Genomic DNA, 27,519 nt, shown 5'->3' with positions numbered 1-27,519 from the left:
CACTGGCACACTTTTTTAATTAAAAAATTGAATATTTAAAGGTCTTTCAATCAGAAGTTAATCAAATCTCCCCGTGGTCCATCAATGGGTACAGAAAAACAATGAACAGATAAACATTATTTTACCCAATGTTAATGATGTTTTTATAAACATCAGTTCAGACCATTAAAATAGTTGCTTTGATGTACAAACCACTTTATTACGTTACTAAATTATGCAAGAAAGTTGGTTAAAGGTTGCCACCAATCCTCATTAACTGGAAAAAAAACAGGTAAAGAACTTATATAAAAGTTTACTTCTATAAATAAAGAATATAAAACTAAACTACTCAAAGTACTATATATTCAACACAAAACATGCATAGCTGTACAAACTGAAATACCACCACGCCCAATGATTGTTAATTATATACAGAAGGATCCCTGAATAAACAGTTGTAATGAGCACAATGTATTTTCCAAAGTAAGAATGATGCTAACTGCTGCACATTGAATGCTCTATTTAAATTCATGATATTTAAATTCATTGAATAATATTACACTTCAGAAGGCAATGATCCTTGAAGTGGAAACTACTAACCTGGTAAATAACATTTCTTTTACTACCTTCATGTATGTCTGAAGGTTTACCTATTCACAAGAAACAATTCCATTAGATTGGAAATACAGTGTAATGGCAGACTAACAGCCCTGTGTTTTGGAGCTCTTGTACTTTTCAGTATATTTTCAATAATCTGGGATGTTTGACTTCTGAGCAAATTACACTTTTTTCTTTTTTTCACTTTTCCTTGATACCATCATTTGATACCTGCACACCACTGGACCAATAACTGAAACTGCTAGACACCTCTAAAAGAAAATGACAAGCTTACATAAGCTCACTGTTGTGACTATAAAATTTGCAGGGCCTTGATGTTGTTTGTGTTCCTTACCAGGGAATCCATTAGCCCGAAGTTGTATGTTGGTCATTTACCTTTCAGGGTGACACATTTTTCTTTTAGAAGTGAAAGTTCATATCCATTTGTCATGCTTGAGGAACACCTTCCTGGCTCATCACAGGTACATAGGCTGGATGAGAGGGGGCAGTGGCACTAACGTTGTCATTTTTTCTCTCCTCTACAGCAGCAAGAAGTCCAGCTGGAGGGCTATGAAAATCTGACACCTCCAGATATTGCCATCTCCTTTGGCCCTGGATTTGTGAAAGAACAGAGCTCCTCATGAAAGATCTGCTCTTATAAAACCAAGAAGGCTTGGTTATAATTATCTCTGTTTTGCACCCTTGTGTGCGTATTTTGATTTACAATTGTTTGGAATTAACAGGGGTGACCCAGCTGGCACCCATACACATTTTGGGACTCCATCTGTATTCTTTCCCCCATCTACACATTAAAGGTTGAATTCTTTCTACTTCTTCTACTTCGCTGAAGACAGCTCTCACAATGTACACATTGAGAAAAAGATATTTCTGATATAATCCTTTGTGTAAGATGCAAAGTGCTATATCCCAATACAGACAGACGCAGGAGGCACCAGTCCAAACACATGCAATTTATTTTTCTATTTACGCAGTTCCAGCAAGCACAAACATACTTTCTTTACTTTTCTTCTCTTTACTTTCTTATTCTCCTTCTCTACAAGCTTCGTCTCTCTTCTCCCAACTCTGGCTCCCCGAGTAGTGGCTGCTAGCTCCTTTTATAAGGCACCCCGAAGTGCTCCAGGTGCTTATTGACCTAATTCTGGCAGCACCTCCAAAGCTTAGCAGCAGCTGCAGCACCCTCTGGCAGTGCCCATGTATCCCAACAGGGCTGCACCAAACTCCAACTCGAATGAAGCCCTGCAGGAGTAATAGACATCGCTGCAACCCAGGGGGGGGTGCCATCTAGCGCTCTGGGGGAGGTAATGCTCTGGCCACGCTTGCTCTCTCAGTCCTTCCAGCATGGAGGCGTCCCGGCTGGGGCCTTCCACACCTTTTTATTATCTTCTTTTATTTAAGAACAAAACAAAATACAATCAACAGAAGAAAATACAATAACATGTTCTGAAGACCATGAAACTGAAATTCAGCACTCAAACTCCACCCAGCACAGACAGCTACTGTATGTGAGCTCACATAGCACTCTGGGTTGAGACAGTCTCATCAAAAGTGGTTCTTCATATACAATAAAATAGCTAATAAAATGTTAAAAGTTTCAGAACAAACCTGTCATGCTTACTTTGAACCTGCATTAATGAATTCTTGCCATTTTACATAAAATTTCAGAACTAGATCTTGATTGATTAACTATATTTTAAGATAAAATAAAACATTCCTTTCCCACTGAGCTACTGTATATAAGCTGCGGATTCTACCAGTTAAATAGAATCAGTCTCCGTGCAGGTAATGTGATATGGCATTTCACAACAGGTTTTTCACATGTCAGTCTTATCCTGTCTGCTGTCTAGGGACTAGGAAAGATTTTACATCCAAGTTATATATGAAAAGATTTTTGCAAAATTGTTTGAATGTAGAACATATCGAAAACATGCAACCTAGCAATGCCATAATTGACAGGTTGGTTCTTGCCTGGGTACATTTTAGACATTTTTAGATGAGATATTTATGATAAATGATTTTTATGTGAATTATGACATGCTTTGTGCATATTATATTTTATGAATGTTTGAATTCCATTCTCTTTCTGAAATTTCAGTTAAAAGATCCCTTTTCCATCATTACCTGAAATCATCAAAAGATAAATTCCTTGAAAATTGTGGATGTTCTTTGGATATTCTGTCTGCATTTTCATCCAAAGTAGCCTCAGGTGCTGAGTAGGTTGTTGTTAACCAAGTTTGCAATTTGTAAATGAAAAAAGAGTGTAGTAGGAAGATGACATTTTTAGCATAACAGTTCAAGGAGACAAATATATTGTCAATACAGATATCTCCACATGTCACATACCAAGCAAATTGTAGACTGAATACTTTATAGCAGAGAAGCGACTCATACACATGCAAGTCTCAAGAAAGCTTCAATTCCTGACCTTCAGGTTTCAAGTGAAGTGTTAAGTTATGATGATTATATTCAAGCAAGTCAAGTCGAGTCATAGTTGAGAAGACTTGAGTAAAAATGGGCTTACAATTTCACCATTTAATTTCACTAAACAGTCTAATTATGATAGCTTAACTGGCCTTATATAATGTCTTAGCAGTATTTCTGAATGAATGAGTAGTAACTTTCTCAAACTAAATAAGGAAAAAAATTAAATCATAGTGATTGACAAATATGGATATAGCAAGGGCATTAGAAATAAACTTGATCCCTTAAGTTTAACAATCAAAGATGAGGTAACGAATTTAGGGGTAATAATTTAAATCACATATTACCAGATTACGAGGACTGCAGTTTTTCACTTAAGAAATATGGCAAAAGTGCAGACCTATTATCACTTTACAAGACACTGAAAAATCAACTTTGCTTTCATTTTTAGTCAAGTAGATTACTGTAATGCACTTCTAACAGGACTACCAGACAAAGGCATAAATCAGTTGCAATTAGTGCAGAATGCAACAGCAAGAATCTTAACTAGAAAAAGAAACTTAGCGTTGTTACACTAGTTGCCTGTGTCATTCAGAATTGACTTTAAAATACTACTAGTATTGCATAAAGCCTTAAATAGTTTTGCTCTGTTCTGTATTTTGGAATCCCTGTCTCCCTACACTCCAAGTCATGAACTTAGACCTTCAAATGGAGGTCTGCTTATAATTCCAAGAGCCAAGCTTAAAAGAGGGACTGAAAAGAGATTATTGTAAATGATATTTGGAAATAAGCAACGGACACTACTCTGTAATAAGAACAATACAGAAATAGTTTAGCTAAAGTCGAGCCAAATTGTTAATTACTGTGTAAGGTAACATGCATTGCACACAAAAAACATGTCATTTCTCACGTTTATTTTTGTTTTCCTTGTCTTGTATTCCCTTCTTTTTTTTCCATTTCCTTTTTAATTATTTTGCTATTAACATTTCATTACCATGTTAACATTATTTGCTACTAGCTGTGTAAGCTCATGCTGTAAAAAGCATGGGATCCTAGAAACTATTGAAATCGTCAGAAAAAAAATTGAAATGTAGAGGTAATTGAAAGGAACTACTCTGGGCGTCTCTCTCCTAGGAGGTTTCGTGTTGCTGACGTCCTTGCATTGTTTGTGCATTAGCAGCTAAGTGACTTTTTCTTTCTTCGGAGGTTTCACTTTGCCGACGTGCTGGCCTCGCTTGTGTATCCTCGGAGGTGGAGCCCTTACCCCGACTTTACCCCTCTTTTCCGGGCCAGACAGACACACACACTTCCAAGCGTAAATGTTTATATATAAGATTATTGTCATGTTCATTACCTTACTCTGTTACTATAATTACGTATACCACTTTTTTGCACTTTACTACCGTGTTTCCCCGGAAATAAGACCGGGTCTTATATTAATTTTTACTCCAAAAGATGCACTAGGGCTTATTTTCAGGGGGTGTCTTATATTTATTCGTGTACAACAATCTACATTTATTCAAATACAGTCAGGTCTTCTTCTGGAATATCATCATAACTTTCCACATTCAAACCCTGAATTCCAGCCTCAATTTCTTCCGACTCCAGCCGCTTTTGGGAACTTCCGGGATCGAACCTGCTTTTAGCTTTGATGAATAGTTCGATGTGGTGGTGGTTTTTATATTCAAGTGTCACATATTCCATGAACGTAAATACGCTATATATTTTAAATGTCTCACATAACCATTTTCTGTGCCGTCTTTTTTTTGCACTTCACAACAATATCAGAATGTACGGCAGCGTATTTGAGCCACAAAGAAAAAAATTAAGGACTCAGTGAAAAGGTGTATTTTGTGATTTAAGTGGAAATTTCTGCTTTAATCTCGAAAATGACCACTTTAACCTCGTAGTTTACTTTATCATTAAAGTAGACTGTCATAAATGTCATCTTAAAACCAACCCAGTTGTTAATTGGTAAGTGCTTCTGGGGCTTCCTCCTGACCTGCCAGCAGCAATCGCCACACAGAACACATTACATTTATGATATTCCAGCTCTCTGCACATTTAGAATACTTAGATTTATACTTGATATCACTTTCATGATGAAATGCATTAAAGTATGTATGTTACATTTTACAAATAAATTGTTAACATCGTTTAAATAATGAATTCTCTAAATGATTACACATATGGGGATGGCACAGAGACAGAGCAGTAGCGCTGCTGTCTTGAAGGGAGTCACGTCCCTGGTATTCACTGCCTGGAGTTTGCATGTTTTCCTGGTGGGTTTCCACAGTGTGTTCCGTTTTGCTTCCCAAGACATGAAGGTTTGGAGATTTGGTGACACTAAAATGACGCTAGTTTAAGTGTGTGCTTGTGTTCAGCCTGCGATGAGCTGACATGTTTCTGTCTTGCGCCCGATGCTTGCTGAAATGGGCGCATCCCCGGATTGATGGATGTAATCATTAAGCATCCTTTTCAGAGATACTGTGGCAAGGTGTCCTCGGGATTTAATGGATGTTTTGTGCAATACATAACACAGTGAAGCCGAACGTCTTCTCGACGTGATGATATCTCACACTGCCACCTGGTGGAATCTTCCAGATTTACGTAAAGTACGCATGCAGGTATAAACAGTACAACGCTTGTGTAGCAGTAGCGTCCGCTGGAGCACACGTCACGTCGCATTAAGTATCAACCCGGCATTAGGCGCCTTACTTTTCAGTGGACAATCTTAACTAGGGCTTATTTTCGGAGTAGGTCTTATTTTCGGGGAAACACAGTATCATTCTTCTGTTTAGAGGAATACTCCACTCCTATTTGTTACCTACCCCATGTGATTTGTAGTGAAGGCCAAGAAAAAAATTTTATCTCATGTTTTCATGGAGAACGGAGACAACAATGCTTCTGATACAATGGGTATCTATGGAGACCAATGCTGGAAAATAAAAAATAGTATCAATAACATCCATGAAAAGAATCTCACAACATTTCTGCTTCATAATCCACTTGTCAAGTCATCCAGTTGCATGCTGTTATATGTGCAAAATGCATGCATTATTTCCTAAAATATTTAAAAGAAACACTTATGTAAAAACAGAGGAGTGCAGTAACAGAAGTGGGCTGAAAACGTAATCCCATGTAAATGTACTTTTCAATGTCAATGCAAATAAGAGTATGAGGATTGCCATATTGCTTAGCTGACAAGAGACTACCACCCCTAGCAGCTACCAAATAGTCAATACTAGCTAAAGATTTGAAGTTGATTTCCTTATGTTGCTCTCTGGCAGGCATTTTCTACATATCTCTTTCACCTAACCTGTTATCTTCGTTAAACATCCTAAGGATAAGTTGCCAGTACTCCAAAATAATAATAATAATAATAATAATAATACATTTTATTTATATAGCACCTTTCCCATGCTTAAGGCACTTACAGAATAAATAAAGAACGGCAGAATATACAGTATATAGCATTGTACAAACCAGATAAATAAATAAAGAAGATTAAGACAGTAAATTCTGAGAAAAAAACAGACAACATAATTGATGGTCTAGCACACACATACAGGTTACATTAGCAACTTGACAGAGAAGTAAACTGAGAGAAGGGTAATAAAGTCAAGTAGAGCTAAAAGCCTTCCTGAACAGATGAGTTTTGAGTTGTTTTTTAAAAGAATTCATGGAGTCAGCTGACCTGATTAATTTTGGTAGGTCATTCCAGAGTCTGGGCGCTATACAGCTGAAGGCCCTGTCACCCATGGAGTGTAGATTAGTGAGGGGTACAACAAGATTACCAGAATCAGAGGAAACATTATCTGTATTAAGGCACTGAAAACTAACTTTTTCAAAGAAACATGAAGAAAAAAAGTTATACTGCAATTTACAACTAGGTTGTTTTTACAGATTTTCTGAAAGCTTCCCATCTTGGTTAATAATTTATTTTTAAAGATCGTATAACTTGTATTTCTTCAGTTTATTAAGATTAATCCTGCTGTTTTTGCTTACCTTAGCCTTTTTTGACAGACCTGCTAAACACAAGAGTTCATGCTGCCAAATGTACCTGTAATTTGTTTATAGAACAAAACAGACTAATGCTTCATTTATGCTTTGCTGTTTTATGACTGTACAGTATTATTAACAGCTTTTTACATACAGTAGTTTTCTAATTTGCCATTTATGTAGGAGAGTATGTTTATTTAAACAGGCTGTCATTGTCAAGCCATTTGCAAATGTTTTAATTTCTGTCATCTCTACAAAAATAAATCTTCCCATTAATATAAGGAAAAAAGAGAAACTGAAAAATCCAGCGGAAATGATACAGGGAAAAAGTGAGCATGAAGTAAAACTGCACATCTTTGTTTGCACTTTTTTGCCTTGTCTGTCATCACATACATTTACAGTACATGATCATTTTCAGTCAAGACAGCAAATAAACTGAGGGTCAGCTGAAGTTAACTGAAAGTAAATAAGCACAAACCTAATTTTTTAAGCACAGTCTGCCTGCCAGTGTCAACTAGACAAGTCAATTGGAACATGTTTGGTGATATGCAATAATGTACTAGAAGAAATTCACATCTCCCAGTGGATGCAGGCGAGAATGATTTTATCTGTATGGTTCTAGGAAAGCCATATGGTGACATGATAATGAGCTGGTCTCAAACTCCTGATTTCAGCTCATTGTTCTCATAAGCATTTTAGCTTATTAAGTTAAACAAGCCTTTCTATGTGCCCTGCATTCTGCATAGTGTGGTTCCACTATGACCCTGAAATGAATAAAAAGGTAGAGAACATGGATGAATAGAGACCTTCTGACCTCCTGAATCAATATTTGATTGAACAATTGTGATAGACATTGCAGTCTTTTAAGGTAAGATTTGGGTTGGCTTCTCAATTGCAGACTTTGGAATTTCTGCCAACTCTTGTTGGCAGAAAGTTAGTTACAGTGGAGCACTTTAAAAAACTGCTGAAAACACATTATTTTAACATGGCCTTCTCATAACTTCACTGTAATTTAATCCTGATACTCTGTATATCCAAATCATTATAATAACTATTCATTCAAAATCTGTACTAACCCCTGCTCTCTCTTCTGTTTCCTTTTCCGGTATCCTTTTGGTGGTGGCTTGCACCGCCACCATCTACCCAAAGCACCATGATGTTCCAACAATGATGGATGGATTAAAAGCCAGAAATCTGTATGACCATCACCATCAAGTGACTTCATGAGAACCCTAACTACAAAGAGGACTATTTCATTTATGTTAGGTAGAATGCCCAGGGGGGACTGGGCGGTCTCGTGGCCTGGAACCCCTACAGATTTTATTTTTTTTCTCCAGCCGTCTGGAGTTTTTTTTTGTTTTTTCTGTCCACCCTGGCCATTGGACCTTACACCTTTCTGTGTTAGCTAATGTTGTCTTATTTTAATTTTGTATTTTGTCTTTTATTTTTCTTTTCTTCATTATGTAAAGCACTTTGAGCTACTTTTTGTATGAAAATGTGCTATATAAATAAATGTTGTTGTTGTTGTTGTTTACAAAATTTCTCACACTTCCATAAGATCAAGATAAACTATTTGTGATCAGTAACGTTCATTGCCCATTACTTATCTTTGCTTGTATGACGGTCCATCCATCCATTTTCCAACCCGCTGAATCCAAACACAGGGTCACGGGGGTCTGCTGGAGCCAATCCCAGCCAACACAGGGCAGGAACCAATCCCGGGCAGGGTGCCAACCAACCGCAGGACACACACAAACACACCAAGGCCAATTTAGAATCACCAATCCACTTAACCTGCATGTCTTTGGACTGTGGGAGGAAACCGGAGCGCCCGGAGGAAACCCATGCAGACACAGGGAGAACATGCAAACTCCACACAGGGAGGACCCGGGAAGCGAACCCAGGTTTCCTAACTGCGAGACAGCAGCACTACCCACTGCACCACCGTGCCGCCCTGTATGAAGGTTTGGTCTTTCATTTACTCTAGGAATATTTTGGGGCAGTGACCTGACCTATACAAGGATGAATTCTCCCTTAAACCCAGAAACTTTTAAATTCTGTTGTGCATTTTCTATAGATTTTTCTGTACTCTGCTAACATTCAATTAATGTTTTTGGGTGTCAAGAAAATATCTTAAATAAAATGTAACAATCCTAGTAATTGTATTGCCATGTGTACAATGAAATTTTTACTTGCATGTCCACCAAAAGTACAACATACCGCTAAAGTCAGGGGCCATGGTAAACAAGAAAATTAAATCCATAGCATAATGTTATTTAATACAAAACACAAATCAGCTTACCTGATGTTTATAACAACTCAATTGCAGTTCGTGTCTCCACAAATAGAACATAGGAATGCCACACATGAAATAATGTACATGAGGTCAGCTGTAATTTGACACTACAAGCAGTAAAATATGGGTTTATTTAGTATTTAAATGCAAGAAGAAACATTCATTCACATAATGCATTATCAGGAAGCTTATTCTTATTCCCTGCTTTTGGCATCAAATATACAGTAATTGAAAACCTTAAGATTCCTGGAAATATTTCAATTAATTCACAACTTAATATCATCAAGTTGTGATGATGACTGATGAGCAAACCCCACTAGTGGTTGCAAGGATGCTAAGACTCACAACATCTGAAGATGGTGATTTCTTTATTTGTTACAGGGACACTACGAACACACCCAGCCTTGGCCCAGCATGCATACACACACACAGAGAGACACTGATAAGCGGCACAATGAGTTGAAAATATAGTATATATTACTTTCCCAGATGAAGACGTATCCAGCCAAGAGAAAATCACACGAACAAGCAAGAACAGGACAAAACATACATCCAGACAGAAACTGTAATCCATGGTGGTTGTAGTTGTAATCCAATAGAATGTGAATCATGGAAACAAATAAACCCAGATGGTTACGATTCCCTCAGTATTCTTTTGGTTCCTTTTAAAAGAGAACACCTATCTTATCTTTTTTTCCCAACAACCCCCTGCCACCAAATGGTGTAATACTACCAAGTCTGATAAATTGCAGAAATGTTTGGGAACTTCACTGAAATAAGTTTAATGCATTGAAGTCAACAGGGAAGGAGAATATAAGATTATTATTATTGTGCAATTGTCCTTTAAGTGTCCCTGAAGGCTAGTGAAGCATCTGCCAACTATGCTGGACCAACTATTATGGCCACAAATATGACCTAAGATGGGAGGCGGCTGTGTTAACCACTGTGCCACCGTGCCTCCCTAAGATAAAAATAAAAAAAATTTTATAACAGAAGAGTAAAGTTTCTTGCAGATAGTGGCAACAGGAGCAGGAAGCATGAATTCACTTAGGCTTGGCCCCCACAGATACAACAGCAAGTGCTTACCACTCTTAAACCGAAAAGTATAGTTTGCTGTTTTTTTCCCTGACACATTTACTGGCTCACTGCTAATGCTACCAAATAAGTGTAACACTAAAGAACATGGATTTTTCACTCCATCCTGTTTGCATCAACAACAACATTTATTTATATAGCACACTTTCACATAAATAATACAACTCAAAATGCTTTAAAAGATAATAAAGTAAAAGTTACAAAAAAGAAGAACAAACAAGATTACGGAATAATATTAAATAGTAAGTAACAACAAAACAAGGTAAGGTTAGATGGCTGGGAGGACAGAAAAAAAAACTCCAGTTAGGGTGGAAAAAAATTCTGCAGGGAATTCCAAAGCCAAAAGACAGCTCAGTCCCCACTGGGCATTCTACCTAACATAAATGTTCTTAAGTTATTCCTCATATTTTTCATGCTTCACATGATAGTATTTGATGATTTTGGTCTTGTGGACAGCTGGGATACCCACCTTCATTCCATCATCTCAGGGGGCTGCATGATGCCTTGATCAGGTGGTGGTGACACAGAACTCCACCACTGAAGAACTCTAAAAGACAGCAGAGAAAGGTGGGGATTTGTACAGATTGCAGATCCCTGAAGAATATGATAATTCTATGCCCATATAGTCTATTAGGAATACAACTGATATGTAGCCACATACAAGCCATATTAGAATAATGGGTTTTTAGTAGTTATTTAAAAAGTTCCATAGTATTAGCCTTGCCAATTTCTATAGGCAAAGTATTCCAGATTTTAGGTGCATAACAGCAAAAGGCCGCCTCACCACTTCTTTTAAGCTTGTCGCTTGGAATTATAAGCAGACCTGCATTCGAAGATCTAAGGTTATGACTTGGAGTGAAGGGTACAGGTATTCCAAAATATAGGGCAAAGCGAAATTATTCAGTGCTTTATAAACTACTAGCTGTGTGTGGTCTTCAAAACAAAAAAACAATACAAAGACTCCCCTAGCAGTTTTACTATATTGGTGAACTTGCAGAAACGTCAGCTGAGTGTGCTGGGACAGGTCGTATCTTGTCCGAGATGAACATGTAGTCAAATGCAGCTGTGGCACAAATTGAGCAGGACAGGGGCTGGAACCTGTCTCAGGCAAATGTATGGTAGTTTGTTGTATGAATGTACAATGTTCATGTACCACAAAGCATTAGTTTGTTTCTTGTGTTGAATGAAAAGTGAGGTGCATACAAGCACTGAAAAACTTAACTGAAAAGCTTGTACATCTTCCATAGAATTCAAACCAACTCCTGTGGCTGTGGTTGAGTGTAAGCAGAGCACATTGCTCCGTACACCTACATAGGTTTTTCATACATATGTCTAATTAGTATTATTTTAAATTCAGTTCTGAATGACACACATAACCAATGTAACAATGCTAAAACTGTTGGGATGTGCTCAAATTTTCTTTTCCTAGTTAAGATTCTGGCTGCTGCATTCTTTACGAATTGCAACCACTTTAATTTTTAGCAACGTCTAAAGTTATAAGAGGTCTAAACTTTGCTATATTCCTTAAGTGAAAAAATGCAGTTCTCATAATCTGGTTAATATGTGAAATAAAGTTTAGATCAGAGTCAATGATTACCCATAAATTCTTTACCTCTGCCATGATTTTTAAACTTAAGTGATCAAGTTTATTTCTAATGCCCTCACTGTGTCTATGTTTCCCTATCATGAGGATCTGTTTTTTCCTTATTTAGTTTGAGAAAATTATTACTCATCAATTCGGAAATACTGCTAAGACATTGCATCAGAGTGCCGAGAGCTTCTGGGTCATCAAGCACTATAGATAAATAAACCTGTGTGTCATCTGCATAGCTGTAGTAGCTCTCCTCGTGTTTTGAAATAATCTGACCTAATGGAAGTTTGTAGATTGAAAGAGCAGCAAACCCAGAATAGATCTGTGTGGTACACCATATACAATATTACATACACTGAAACACAATCACCACAACTAAAAAAGAATTTTCTACCTGTTAAGTAAGACTGAAAACAATTTAAGATACTGCTGGAGAGGCCCACTCAGAGCTTAAGGTGATTTATATAAATATTGTGGTCTATGGTGTTAAATGCTGGATTCAAGTCTAAGAGAATGAGAACAGATATAAGGCCTCTGTCTGCATTAACCCACAAATCATTTACTACTTTAACCAGCGCAGTTTCTGTACAATGGGTTGTTCTAAAACCTGACTGAAACTTGTCAAGAATATAATACTTATTCAACTAATCATTAAGCTGCTTAATAACAGCCTTTCCTAGAATTTTACTTAAGAAAGGCAGGTTAGAAATTGGTCTGAAGTTGTCAAAAACAGAGGAGTCGAGATTATTTTTCTTGATTGTGTAGTTGAGTATGTCGAGCACACTATCAATTAGCACATCTTTCTTTAAAGCATGCTAGTACTGGGTCAAGGATGCATGTGGAGACTGACATCTATAAAATGTGAAAGTTTTAAGAAAGACCAACATTGGGAAGTGTGGAATAACTAAGGGTGTGAACAATTCTTTTTTATTTTATTTTTGGCACAGAATCAATAATAAATCTCAACTCACTGACCCAAGTAAGCTGACAAAAGTGCTCTGTAACAAGTGAGTGCAGCTAGTGGGCTGCTAATTCCATCTTGGCCAGTTGCTGTCGAAAAAAGTGTAGGATTTAATTAAGTGCAAATTTATAAAAACAATGAATACCTTGCACATTAAAATGTTATTAGTGTTAAGCTTTATGCCCTGTGATGGCATGCCCACTGATTTTAAAGATCCTGTGAAAATGTAAAACACGTTTTATCACAAAACAAGCAAGTCTGTGTATTTAAAAGGAAACAGGAAATGTCATTTTTAGGTTGGTGAATTAATGTCTTAAAGGTGATGTTTCTGTGCATTTCCTTCCATGTTATCTGTATGTAATAAGTGAGCCTGTCTCTATAAAAATATTGCATGTCCTTAGGTCTTTAAGTATAGACTTGGATATGAACTGTGTTTAAAAGTCAGACTACCCCTTTATAACGATATTGCCCAGAGTTCTGTGTGTCAAATTGACCCCACCATTCCACATTAGATTACGCAGGTTTGACAATGTCTGTGTTGAGCCGGTAATCTGAAACAGGAAGAGAGATTAGAAAAAAAACTTCTGTTTAATAAATTTGAGTAGCATTTTGTGTGTATAGTAAACCATTACAATTTGTTACAGAAATACATTATTCTGGTATCTATTGAAGCCATCAGAATTTCTAATTATAAACTGAAATGGATTTTTTGCTCATACTTCCAATTCAAAGTGCATAGTGTTTCTCCACATGTTATATATTTTGTTATGCTGCATGTACATTTTACTGTATTTATATCTACTCTCTATATATAAAATACTAAGCCTAGATTTTATGTGAAGTTTTTATGTCACATTTTTTGTCACGCTTTAAATCGGGCTTATTTTAAAACCTACATATATATGTTTGGTATCATTCTTTTCAGAATTTATTGAACTTTAATGTGATGTTGTTAGATTTTCCGATTCTTATTCCATTTTTAAATTCTAAACTAAAAAATATCAAGAACTCACGTCCTGCGAGACTAGACTTTGTGCCAAGAGATTTAACCACGCCCGAGACCGGAAATAAAAGACAAAGAGTTGGACAGCTGCTGTACAGGCTTTTAAATGTTCAAAGTGCCGCGTGAGATGCAGATCATGCGGCACAGCAGCAGCAGCAAGCCAGCAGCTGATCGAGCAAAGAGGAGGTAAAAAAAAAAAACTGTATTTGTTTCCCATTGTATCACCATTTAAGAAAGTGTTTCGGAGGACCAACTGTGTCTCCTTGGGCTGTGTTTTCAGCCCCCCTCTTCACAACGCGAGCGGCAGAGACACGAAGTGGCTGGCACGTAGCACAGGTCATGGGGGGGATGGGGTTGGCAAAGCGAAGCGAGCAGGTAACGAACTCCCTAGTTCTGGTAATTTATAAAAAAAAAAGATAATATGTTCCAATAAATAAAACTAAGCCAAAGAAGTGGTTACTGGCTGCATACATTTCTCACTGCACACATTTGTCACCTCATGCTTTTGTCCTACCATCTCTGTTAGCATATTGTGCTTATTATACATGGAGTTGAAGAGCATCTATACTGCAAAACTAAAATTACTTGTTAGTGGTCATTATTGGAGGTTATTTTTGGCCCTTAATATATTAACCGTATACTGTATATTACAATATTTGCATTTTACAGTGTTATTGACGGAGGTGTAAAGTAACGAAGTACAACAACTTCATTAAATTACGTGAGTACATTTTTTTCATCTATTTGTACGTTACTTAAGTAAATTTTATTCATGGCTACTTTTAATTTTGCCCACTATATTTTTAGATCAAATAGCAGAATTTTTATGTTGTTACATTTTCCAGCAAGTCCTCATTACATGGATCAAGCTATTATAAATTCATTAAATAGACCTATCAGGTGCGTTGTCAACTTTAGTTATACTTTAGCACTGCTCAGTCACAGCCAATCGAATGCAGTATATTATTCAAAAATAAAAGCACCATAGCGCCTTGCAATGCTTATTTGGTAGGTTGCTCCCATGCTTCCCAGTCACTGTTCAGACCTGGAAACTGAATTTGCACTTTCCCCACAGTTGTATTTGAACACTTCATTCAAAGTTGTAAAATGCAAAGGAGATTCATATGTAATGCAGTGCCTTTTGTGCCTGTCAGCATCTAAAGATGTCTGCTTTCTAGAATTCACCTTCAGATTTAAAAAGGCATGTTGAAGTAATAATTTCTTTCCTCTTCACAACAGTATATTTCTAACACTCTTACTTATGAGCATCAAGTACAACCCAGTAACAAATTCTGGATATCAAGACTCCTATCTTTACATTGGAGCCACTAATCATTTTAGTCTGCATATTTTGGGATGTGGAAGTAAACTGTAGTACTGAAAGAATAACCCCAAGGGCATAGGGGGATCATGCAGATTTGATATATTAATTGACCTGTCCAGGACTTAAACCTGGAGCTATTATAGCTCTGATGTACCACCATTTATGTCACTGATACCATCCATCATCACACCACAGTAAAAGAAAAATGATCTGTTTATATGTACATTGAAATCATTGTTCAGCAGTTCAATGCAGACACCGAAGACTTGGAAAACATAATGGAACATGATTATCTTTTACTAGAAGAGCTGACCAAAATCGCTTCAAGCTGTGCTTCTGTGCAATTCAGAGATTAGTTTGCAAATGTTTCCCTCAAAATATCCTCTCAGTCTTGCCAAAGTCTTACTTGAGTGGTTCTCTGTCAAAACACTTTCAAGGTAATGGTGTCAACTGAATCGTTAAAGGTATGCTGAGCCATCATAGCTACAATATCATAAAAAGCAAAATAAAGATAGAGAAAACATTAATATCAATTTCCTGTTACAATTCTGAGCACATCAGCTGCTTACTCTAACTGAGTGCTATTATAGTCTTTGGCCTCAGTCTGACAAATAATAATTTCTCTTTCCTGATTGTGATTTCCATACAGACTTTGGACATTTCTCCACTAAACGGCTCATATCAAGCAGTTGTAACATTTTTGTTATGCATAACATTTTTTTTTCTCAAATTCTTACTTTTGTTTTTGTTTTTTTTTCTTAAAGTTCTATTTTAATTTTAGCATATAGAAACCACTGTGTATGTTAAAAAAAACACCAAGATCCCTTCATATGAGCACTATCAGCATAATAAATGACCGGATAATAGTTCTGGCTCACGTATATACATTAATTTGTGCTTTCATGTTATAACTAATGTGACCTGTAGAGGGTGCCACTGAACCCCCAAACCCTCAAACACACCAACACCAACACAACTCCCGGGTTCAAGTAAGTAAATTTTATTTTCACAATACCTTTACAAACTTAATTCTGTCAGTAAAAGAAATCATCCAAATACAATTCTCTTCTCTTTCTTCTTCTCCAGGTGAGCTTTGTCATCCTAACCCTAACCCCCAAAAGGTGAGGTGTTGAAGCTCTTTTATGCTACACCTTTACTTCCTCAGTTACAGCACTATGTGTTGGAAGCACTTTTGGGTCAGGTGGAAGTTCCTAAAGTAGCAATGGTCTGTCCCTGCAGCTCCCGATGGTGGCACCCATGGAACCCAGCCTACAATTCCCAGCCTGCCCTGTGGGTATCCATGCATGGAGACTGCCACATATTGTATCTGGAGAGAAAATAGTCTATGCATGTGGTTTACCAGCAGGGTATGGAACCTTGACCATCCCAGCCAGAATTCCAGCTAATGCTTGGTATCTTTAAATGTAAATTGTTTTTGTTTAAAGTATGCTGTATAGAGTGGCTGCTGCAACAGGAGCATTCTTCTCAAACCACTTTTTTTACATAGTGTGCATCTTAGGTCCAATTCAATGTAATGTTAAGCTTTTTTGCCCACCCATTTCTGTTCCCTTCAATAGTTCTAATATTTTGTAACCAACTGGGGTGCTCCTGGTGGTGGAGTTCAGATGCTACCCAACATTTCCACAGGTGGCTAATCACAGAATTTATTTTAAATATTAAGGTCTACTGTGAAAAGAGAAGATTCTATGCATGGGCCTAACAAATATGCAGTCTCGGACAAATAGCTATAACTCTAAAAGGGCAGTAGGTCATGGTGCGATGTCATTATCATTAAAAATCGAAAAGTGGTTTGCTGACATGTGATATGGTTACTACAGGAAACTATAAAATAAACTTGCCCCCATTGTACAGATGGTTACTTAAATGTGCTACAAATCTCAGTAGCTCTGGTAGTACTTTGCCATTGGGCAGCTTTGAATGTTGCTGCATGGGTTGCTGGGGAAAATGTGAAATGGCGTGGGCTTTAAACGGGTGACAGAAGAAGCAGGCAGGGGCTCAATCACCCCAATATTGGATTGCAAATACAGCTATGTGAGAATTACAGTTTTATGGAGTTGTGTTTGTGTCTTGTGCCTGATATTTGTGTGGTCTGGTCTGAGCTGGAAAACATCTACATTTGTGGAACGCTCCAAATACATGCAGTTCTTCACCTACAGCCCATCATGGTAAAACAAAACTTTACATACTATACAGGAAGCTGTTCACTTGGGACTTCCATTCATTTATCACCTTCAATAGGCCACTGCATCTGCATCTGGAACTCGGCTGTGTTTGGAGTTTGTACTGTCATGTTTATTGTTCATCTGTTTCTACTTAGTGTTTTTTGGGGTTTCTCATGGGTGTTAGTTCATTAATTATTGCCATTTGGGAAACTGGGTGGGATTTGCTTTCATGGTGTTTGTCTTTTTTATATGCTTTTATATATACTGTAATATATTCTTTAGTATACTTTTACTATCTTTACTTTACAGAATTTTTCAGATGACTCATCTATCATAGGTTGCGTTAATAATGGAGTTAAATCAGAGTACAGGATTGTCATGGAGGACTTCATCTTGTAGAGCAATGACAACAACCTCCAGCTCAACATTGGCAAGACAAAAAAACTTGTGGTGGACTTCCAATATGCCAAGAAGCCTCTGACACCAGTCACCATTCAGGGGAGGGATATGGAAGTTGTGCGGAGCTACATGTACTGTACCTGGAGGTTCACATAAACAACTAACGGGACTAGTCTGACAATATAGTGTCACTGTAATTCACTCTACATTTTACAAATAGTGTAAAATAATGTATCAGAGGTAATGTAGTCACCTCAAACAATATACATCCTTAAATACTGTAGAAAGGCCAAAGCAGACTATACTTGCTAAGTAGACTCAAGTCTTTTGATGTGTGCAGCAAGCTGCTATAAATGTTCTATGGGTCCATAGTAGCCAGTGTGGCGTTCTACGCTGCAGTCTCCTGGAGACGCATCCTGAGCACAAAAGAAGCACAACACCTAAACAAACTTGTCAAGAAAGTCTGCCCCATCACAGTGCAAACCCCAAACACACTGGAAGCTCTTGTGGAAAAGAGGATGATGGAAAAATTGGATGCCATCATGAAAAATCCCCTCCATCCTCTCCAGGAGGTGCTGTCTTGGAGCACTTTTAGCCAAAGGCTAATTCCACCACTGTGTGCTAAAAAGTGCCTCTGGGGGTCTTATCTGCCTACTACCACTATCAGGCAATTCACTGCTTCCTCTGAATGTATTTGTTAAGTCTATCTATCTATCTATCTATCTATCTATCTATCTATCTATCTATCTATCTATCTATCTATCTATCTATCTATCTATCTATCTATCTATCTATCTATCTATCGATTGATTGATTGATTGGATGTATCATCTGTCCTGTGAGTCTGTATTCTTGTTTTTATATGTTTCTGCTGCTGTATGCATTTGAGTCTCGCCATGAGATTAATAAAGTTTATCTAATCTAATCTACTTCATTTATGCCACTGGTTTACATGTCTTGGTGCTGAGTACATGAGCCGGGTTGAGGTTGGTTGTTTTCCTGGGACCCCTGAAATAAACAAAACAAATCACCATTTTAGGACAATGTGAATATAAGTATTTTGTGACCACTGCAACCCCATGAGTGGAGAACAGCTATGGATGACAATCCAGCCAGAAGATCCAGTTAATACACAATATGGCTGTGATAGGCTGTGCTGCAGGAGTAGTGTTCATTTTGACATGACACTGGAATATTTATCTCCTTATTGCTTTGCCCCTTATTTTCAGTGAGTTAGGATTAATGGTTTGGTCATCCTTATTAAGTCAAGTGGTGCATGGATTTTTTGTTTCAGATCATTGATTTGTTTGGATGACAGGATCAAGCAACAGCACATGGGCTCATCTGTTGGCCTGATTTTGCATGAATCATATGGGAAGTCCTCTAAATAGGTTTTGAGAGTCTCACACTCACACTACAGTCCATGACAATAAGTATGGATTATGACCTGCACATCTGTACAAACTTTAAGCTTTTAAATTTAATTATCTTATTTTTAATTTTATGTATACTGTATACAGTAAGTAACATTTAAGTTTTTGCATTTTTTAAGTGTTTATTATTATTAATTTAAGAATTAGTAATTGTAAATAAAACAATAATTAAGCGTGTGGTCTTGATTTTCTGTTTTGTAGGATCAGTCAGCCCCAAATTAAATACACTCCTAATCCATATCCCACAAACTTTGTCATCTCAGGGACATGGTCACCCATTCTGCCTTGTAACTATGTCACCAGTGAGGAATTACTCAGATGCTCCTACTCTCTCGACAGCAGAGGTTAGTCATAGACATGGGTCACTGGAATCAGAGCTGCCTGTTCTACAACTTAGTTTCAGAAAGTCTCAGTTAGCCAGTTGTAGATGTAACATTTTTACCTGTGACATTATTTTTTACCTTGCAACAGCTCTCATCTCAGCCTGATAGTTCACACCAATGATTACATTGCCCCCCTACCTTAGCAATACTGGACAGGCACCAATTTGTTACTGGGAAGAATTTATTCAGGATGATCCTCAATCTATTTCTCTTGCCTTCCTGAGACAAAGATGTGGGATGCAAACACAGGCCACTTAGGTAAAGAAGATGTCTGTTAGCCAGTGGCAGATCTGGCTGCTTATCCTTTGATGTGGCTTTCCAGTGCGTGCTGCTGTTTTAATTAGGTCTGCTTGCCTGTAGTCACCTCAAACAATATACACCCTTAAATATTGCAGAGAGAAATGGACATCTGTGCTACACATATTCATTCATAAAGGAAACTGCCATTCTGCAAATGAAATTCATAAAGTTTAGAAAAGTCTGAAACCAATAATCTTGTCTACTTCATTAGTGTTATATTATAAATTACAGCTCAATATTACAAAACTTTCAAGTTAGAAACATTGAGGAATAATACTGTACATACATGTGTAACTCATTAGTAAAATTGTTTTTGTTTAGAAAGACTAGGGGGCTCTGCCCCCGCTTGCTTCGCCCGCCAACCCCCGTGTGGGCCCTACACGCTAGTCATTTCCCGGATATGCGGCTTGCGATGAATTGTGTTGTGCTTTTGAATAAACACGAATATCAACTCTGTCTTTGATATCTTTCAAAACTCTTATCGCTAACAATTCATCATATGTTGGTTTAATATATATGCGAGCATGATCTTTCGAATTCATAAAAAAATCCAAGAAAATTTTTTGTCCATGTTTTTCAGATAAATGCCATGTAAAGTGCAATACTTTTGGACGTATGGATTTGCATCCATTTGGCTGTAGAATTTCTAATACATCCGATTTTTTAACTGTTTCAATTCTATGTTGCACCCCTCTCCGTGATCATAAATATACACCTGACTGAATTGTGGTTTCTTTGTAATTAAACTTGTAGTAGCTTTAATTGTTGCAGGACCACAGATTCTCATAGGGTATAGTCCTGAATCATGTAAATCTCCATTTTGAGCATTGCAAACGCGAACAGATTATTGTAGATGTGAATATTTTGCCTGTAGCGTTTGTGGATTTCACTTTCATCAAATAACAAATCTTTTACTTCTCGTGGATATGCCTCTTCATTGGGAAGAAACACCACTTTTCCCTGATGGCAACACGAATTAGACGATCTACAAGTCTCCAACTTAAACTTTAAAGCCAAACAAAAAATACATACTTCTGTCATATCACCTATGTCCATATATTCGATTTCTTTTTGCTGTTCCGCTATTTCACCAAGTAATAATTCCATTTGTTAGCGCTAATGTGATCTTTACTATCAGTTTTTTGAGACTTTCAAATTTTAGTACTTTCATAATCTTTAACCTGCTCTGCATGTGTATCGCACCGTTTTTGGACTTCTTTACAACGTTCTACTTTGTCTTCTACTCTTTGTCTTTTATTTCCGCCACCACTTGGACCTGTTTGGTTTTCAATTCCACTTTTTCCGGGCTGATTATAGCTTTCCTTATTTTTCGAATTTGCACTTATTATTGTTCTTTTTTTAATTCTTTTCTCTCCAACACTTTTGGGCTTCCTTTTGACACGCTGCCCTTTCTTCTTCGCGTAGTCATTGACGTTTCATCTAGAACATAGAAAATGATTGTCTAGAAAAGGACTACATCGAAGGAAATGAATAGATTGTATGTCTTGCATAAAAATAAGGAAAACATAAAAATTTATAAGAGCTGAGGGCACGGGAACCGTGTCTGACAATAGCATTCACACAAATGGGAGGTGAGTGGACCGTGGGTGTGGTTAAATCTCTTGGCACAAAGTCTCGTCTCACAGGACTTGAAATTATCTCTCTGAAAAAGTCATGTCTTGTCCCAGGGTTTTTTTATATAAGAAAGAGATGAGCATAAATCAAAAATAAAGAAAATGCATTTTATGTATCTCAAAGGAATGGTATATACTGCAAGATTTTTAAAGTCAAATTAAATGTGGGATTCAGTACAGTGGAATCTCTATGAAAGGTGTGCGCGTGTCCAAAACAGAAAGACCTTCTAACCTAATAATAATAAATTTTACTTAATTGCACCTTTCTAGACACTCTAGAACACATTACAAGATAAAACCATAAAACAGTACAAATAAGTAAATAAAATAAAACACACATCTATTAACAACATACAATAAAACAAGTAATCAGAGTAATTTAAAAGGATAAAATGTATGGGACTGAGAAGCCAATTTTGAAAACGTGAGTTTTAAGGTATTTTTTAACCAATATATGATGGAGGGAGTTCCAGAGCCAAGGAGCAGCACTGATTAAACCCGATCCCCTATGGATGACAGGCAGACTGAAGGGACAACAAGAAGGCTAGAAGTAGAAAAGCACAGTGAGAAGGTCAGTATGTAACCTTTAAGAAGATGTTTTAAATAAGTGGTAGCCAGATCATGGAGTGCTTCGGAAGTGAGGACAAGAATCTTAAAGTTGACATGATACTTAACTGGATGCCAGTGAAGTTTGCAAAGAAAAGGTGTAATATGAATTATGAGCCACAGTTTCACTCAAAAAGTGTGCAGCAGAATTTTGAACTAACTGCAGCTTTCAGGATACACAAAAGTACAATAGTCTGGCTTTGATGTGACAAATGCATGAATCAGTGTGTCAACTACAGAGTAGGGCAGTGAGGGCCAAAGTCTTGATATAATACAAAGGTGATGAAGAGCTGCACAGGATAAAGATTTAAAACAGAGAGTGCTGTCAAAAAAAATGCCAAGGCTCTTGACCTGCGTGTGTAAAAGAGTAGGGGTGTCATCAAAACAGATGTTAATGTTTCACAAAATTTGTAAGAGTAGTCTTTAGAGCCCACAATGGAAAATATCAGACTTGGCACTTGTAAGTTTGAGCAGATGATGCACCATCCAAATTTTGATATTAAGGAGGCAATTAACCAAAGAGGATAGAGAACAAGACTGAGATGGTTTAGTAGAAATATAAAGTTAGATGTCATCAGCATTACAATGAAACTGAATACCATGATGAAGCATAATTGAACCAAGAGTGAGGTAATAAAAAGCAAGGGGCCCAGTACCGAACCCTGTGGTCAGTGGCGTAGCGTAGTGGGGGCGGCAGGGGCGGCCCGCCCCGGGCGGCACTTTTAGGGGGCGGCAAAATTTCACAATAAATAATAATAATATCTTGTAAAAATTTGAACCATACCTAAATAAGGGGGCGGCGGAATTTTCCTCCGCCCCGGGCGGCTGACACCCACGCTACGCTACTGCCTGTGGCACACCATGGGTAACCAGTGAATTGTGAGAAATGCAGTTAGTAAGTTGAATACATTGAAATATATCAGTTAAGTGAGACTTAAACCATGAATAAACAGTGTGAAGACAGGCGTTTCAATAATAATGTGTCATAAGTAAAGTAGTGTCAAATGCCAAACTAAGATCAAGAAGGATAAGAATGCTTAGTAATCCAGAATCAGCAGACTGATGCAGATCATTTGTCCCTCTAACCAAGGCTGTTTCTGTGCTGTGTTTAGAACAGAAACCTGGCAGAAAAGTTCCAGAATATGTATTAATGTTTAAATGGTCCTGTAGTTGGGAAGCAACAACATGTTCTAAAATTTTGGCAAAATGGGGAGATTGGAAATAGGTTGAAGATTGCTGAAATCATTAGGATTACTACCAGCATTCTTGATAAGTGGAGTGACAGCAGCAGTTTTAAGACAAACTGACTTCAACAGAATTAACAACAGCAGTCAAAAGAGGAAAGTTTGGATGCAAACTCCAAAAAGCTGATGAATTCTGATGAATTATGGGAATAGGATCCAGTTGACATGTTAGATTTGAGTATGATTTACAGATCATCACTGATATCAAAATACCATTAACAGGAGAGAAACCTGAAAAATAAGTTGTGACATGTGAGGTAGCATTTATTCAGGATGGAAGTGATGGCAGTTGTGTAGTCCTCAGTTGCTGATGTATGGATTTAATTTTAGAAGCTTATTAACATTTGAAAAAAAAATCTTGGGATTTCCCAGACCAGTAGTAGAGTAATAAGTAGACCCAGAAGCTGGTACTGCATTTTTATATTTAATAAGATGGTCTGCATATGCTTGAGTGTGTACGGCCAGGCCAGTTCCTTTGGACATGCGTTTCAAATGACACACAGCTGCTTTTATAAGATGCAGCTCAGTAGTATACCATGGTGCACTGTTTTTAATTGAAACTGTCTGTGTTTGATCAGGAGCTAGTCATATCTAAACAATGTGATAAATATAATATACAATTAATTCATTGGTGGAAGAATGAGAGTCACAAATTGAATTCTTATTAATAAGGGAACCAAGAACAGTGCTCATTGAGCAGAAAGAGTTCAAGGGTGGAATATTTCTACTGCATTTCAGTCGATCTCCAACAGTTTATCACCAGAATAAGCTGTAAACCAACAAGAGAACGCAAACCAATAAGATGAATTTGATGGTGCATTTACTGTATCAGTTGTGAAGCAGTTTAAAACAATCCAGTGGAAGGGACACAGAACAGAATACTCTATCAGACATACTCAGTCTCACATGTATGAACTCTTTCCGTACATAAGATCAGCCACAATACCTGATCTAAGGCGAAACTGGGAATTACAAAAGCAGACCTATACCATAGCAGCCAGTTATTCTAGGCAGTGACGATTGTTGTATATTTCACAAGGATCTGGAAGAAATTATTCAAGTTTTACAACAGTTACCAAAGCAGGAGTAATTCAGGTATATCGAGTGAGTGCTCCTACCTATGTAACAATAGGCAGTAGTATTTATCTTGAATGATTTAATTTTGCATGATATTATTGCAGATACATTCTGTGGTCAGTTTTTGCGATTTTTGTGGATGCTGCCATGTTGTTTTTAGGAACAACGCTTATAGCTGGTCTTGGGGCTTAGATGTTACACCGTGAGAAATGTTAGAACATTATTTATTTATATTTATAATCATGATGTGTATTACTTTATATCTGAACATTAAATTAATAAAGAAGGTGTCTGTCTTACAAAAAGAATCACAAATGTGCTTTAAGAGTTTAGGGAAAATAACTTTGGTCTTGTTTTCACTTAAATTTCAATATTTGTTTAAAAGCCAGGCTAGGAGTGGTGTGCAGACTCCACAGTTCGATAAAAGCATATGAAAAACCACTTTTTATGTAAGCATTGCAGAGCTAGGTGATCACATCCATTTCCTCAGAGTAGCACAAACATTTTAACCATTAAAAAACTAGACTAGACATAACTTGCAAAGAAAAATAACAATGAATAATAATGAGCATGCAAGACTTCATCCTCCTCAGTTGTGTTTGCCATGATCAAAAATGTGTTGGCATCTTTTCAAAAATATAGCTGTTCTTAAGTGGCCAATTCAAAACTGAAATAAACAAATTTGAGATTGTTGGATCTGGCAACTACTTTTGAACATTCACCTAAGTGTTCTTTTATTATTATTTCAAATTAAACCAGCTGATATCTGAGCAGATGCGCAGGAAGCATTTGAGTAGTTGTACAGATTCTTAGATATCCACATTGTAAGACTAATTAGATAAATGAATGTGTGTCTAATCCAAATGTTGCTGTAGTTTTGCCTCAGCATTTCTGTAATTCTGTGAGGTTCAGCCTTGTGTCTCCCTTTCAGTAAGCTTGTCTTGGACCATTGGCAAATTCTTTAGAGGGTGTTTGTATAGTTTTTCCATTTGTATGGATCTTAAAATTGATTAATAATTATATCCCCCACAAGGAATATGTTCCATTATATTCCAGATGTTTCTAATTGTTTCACATAGTCCATGTAATAAGAATTGCAAGCATAAGCCTTATTTATTGAATTCAATGACAAAATAATTGAGGGTCTTCTTGAACCTGTTCTACTTGAAATAAATATTTTTAGTTCCATTAATTTCTTTTGCAGAAGATGCTGTAAATCAAGGTCAGGATAATAAAGCTATTCTTAAGAGTTTCAGACAAGGGAAATTTTTACCCAAACGTTTGGTAGAAAAGTTCCTAATTAGAAATAGAAGTGCAGGGGCACAAGCCGTTTACAAGGTCTTTACAGTTACAAACAATTTGCTCTGGTATGACCATAAATGTCAAAAGAAGGAATATTAATGAGTGCTCAGGGTGTAGTTAGACCAGTGGAACAGTTAGACAAGTTAGACAAGAGGTTTTTTGGGGCCCAGCTCCAATCCTGACTCCAGTCCTAAACCTGGAAGAACTTATTTTCATTTCCTCAAGCTTTATCAGGCCAGGCTTCCTCAAGCCCATAGTCAGAAGGAGAGTAGGACAAAGTTCAAATGTTTGGAGGAAGAAGGGCCAGAGAATGGTGAAAAGATACAGTAGGTGAGAAGGAGTGCTTACATGTGTTACTTTGGTGGGAAATGGTCCAGATACTCAACTAGACTGGACTTTAAGCTTATGCTCAGGCAAGCTCAGAGATGGTTTAGACTTATTTTACAAGTAATCACTCCTTGTGTTACTGCTCCCTGTTATATATGTGCACTGTCATATTAATTGCAGGGTTCGATTATGCAGCCATGTGCGGTAGGTCTGCTTTTCAGGAGATGAGTTTGATTGTTTTGGTCTGAGAGACTGTAACGGAAAGAGGAAGTAATAATAAAGGTTTTTTCTAGAGAGTGTTGCACTTAACAGCTGTCAGCGTCTTTCTTAGACATAACATTTGGCGACGAGGATGGGATGAGCCGTGGGTGTGGTCTCCTGATTGTGCCAAGGCTGTTCACCTCCTGAAATCACAGCTTACTTCCCCTCCAATTCTAGCCCACTTTGACATCTCTAGCCCCACGTTTGTCACCTGTGATGCATCTGCTATAGCAGTGGGGGCTGTGCTGTCACAAAGTCAGGGTCAAGTGGAGAAGCCCATAGCTTTTGCCTCTCGTGCCCTTACTGAAACAGAGCGGAAATACTCGGTGGGTGAACATGAGGCACTGGCATGTCTCTGGGCATGTGAGAGATGGCACCTTTATCTGTATGGCCGACATTTCACACTAAGAACAGACCATCAAGCTCTCACTACCCTGCTGTCGGCATCTGGCACTGGACACCGCCCATTGAGGTTACATCGTTGGTCTGACCGTCTTCACCAGTACCACTTCACTCTCCAGTTCACTCCGGGGCGTGAAAATGTTATTGCAGACCTTCTGTCTCACTCAGTTGCGGCTTCAGCCCAATCTCCTGACTCTGACCAAATGGAACATGATATTGTCCAGATGATGCACATGCCTCTTCAGACCACTATATCTCTCCAAGAACTCCAGGAGGCCTCTGCACATGACCCAGTACTATCCCAGGTATGCCACTTTATCAGGAATGGTTGGCCTAACAGGGCACCTGAGGATCTGTTACCCTTTGCTAGAGTGAAAGAAGAACTCTCCTGCTGGAATGGTTCTTGTGTGGCACGAGGGTTTCGTACTGTGGTTCCAAATGCGCTCCGTGCACGTGTGTTGTCAATGGCACATGAGGGCCACTTAGGTATAGTGAAACTAAAACAGAGATGTCGTGACTTGGTGTGGTGGCCTGGCATAGACAGGGACATTGAGACTCTGGTTAAAGATTGTGTGGCCTGTCTGGTAAGTGGCAAGACAGGTCTCCAGGCCCCTTCCCCATTGCAGCCTATTGCCTGGCCCACCCAACCCTGGGAACATATACAGATGGACATCTCGGGAG

This window comes from Erpetoichthys calabaricus, chromosome 4, assembly GCF_900747795.2.
Source record: "Erpetoichthys calabaricus chromosome 4, fErpCal1.3, whole genome shotgun sequence".
NCBI lineage: Eukaryota > Metazoa > Chordata > Cladistia > Polypteriformes > Polypteridae > Erpetoichthys > Erpetoichthys calabaricus.
The sequence above is the reverse complement of the archived record's forward strand: the minus strand, read 5'-3'. Positions refer to the sequence as shown.